We start from the raw sequence: 790 nt of genomic DNA on the forward strand, positions 1-790 counted from the left end.
AGGCATCATGCTTTCGTCAGCATACTCTTGAGCTTTTAAGTCTACTATGTCTGAACTGTGGTTTCTTGTTTATCCTTTTTCCTTAGTTGGACTGTAATGTATGGTCTGTCAACCTGTGAATCTTTTAAAGTATGATTCAGGTATTGTTGTATTCTTTACTGTGTAATAAAAAAAGTTAAAAAAAAAATTCTGTCTCCTCTGTCTCACTTCTCCTCCGCGTGGACCACCGCTGTCCACCAGGGGCCCCCGGCCCAGAGAGGCCCTCCCCGTGGTGCTGGAGCGCATTTCAGAGTGCGTTTTGCTGCAGAGCATGGCCCTGAAACGCAAGCCCATTCTGCCACGCTTGACAGACAGGAAAATAAAGTGAAAGCATGCAAAAGTCCAGATGGTTCATGGAAGATGCTGCCCAGGAGGAGCGGGAGGTGAATCACAATCTTCAGTCGGAGGAAGAACGTGGCTTGCACGGCTTAGGTGCTGCCCTGGCATCAGCAGCCTTTTTGACTGTCTTTTGGGGTCATTAAAATTAATGTCTACAAATAGGTCTCTCTCCAGAGAGGCTCATTTCTAAACAGCTTTGGGCAGATTGCTTCACTCCCGGTGCACACTGTCCTCACAGGCCCGCTGGCCCACTTCTGCTGCTCCATGGATTCACTCCGCATTCTCCAGCCTTCTCTGCAGAAACACCCCCAGCATCTTTACACTCCTCCTTGTCCATTGGGGCGATCCAGTGTGGCTTCCCAACTGTGCTGGGGGATCCAACCCATGCCCTCTCAGGTGGAATGGTTAGTGC

At 49.7% G+C, this 790-nt stretch overlaps 1 protein-coding gene across 4 annotated transcripts in view; it reads left to right on the forward strand.

Moving 5' to 3' along the window:
• The window catches only part of RUNX1T1 (RUNX1 partner transcriptional co-repressor 1), a 181,555-nt gene extending 181,376 nt beyond the window's left edge, over positions 1-179 (forward strand). For all 4 annotated transcript variants that reach the window (XM_045286061.1, XM_045286069.1, XM_045286064.1 and 1 more), the window contains one exon: positions 1-179. This exon is cut by the window's left edge and continues 3,879 nt beyond it. The gene's annotated coding sequence lies outside the window, so the exon portion shown is untranslated.
• The last annotated feature ends 611 nt before the right edge of the window (positions 180-790 follow it).

This window comes from Echinops telfairi, unplaced genomic scaffold (genome assembly GCF_000313985.2).
Source record: "Echinops telfairi isolate 266 unplaced genomic scaffold, ASM31398v2 ScPeMD7_1;HRSCAF=3_0, whole genome shotgun sequence".
In the NCBI taxonomy this organism is placed as follows: domain Eukaryota; kingdom Metazoa; phylum Chordata; class Mammalia; order Afrosoricida; family Tenrecidae; genus Echinops; species Echinops telfairi.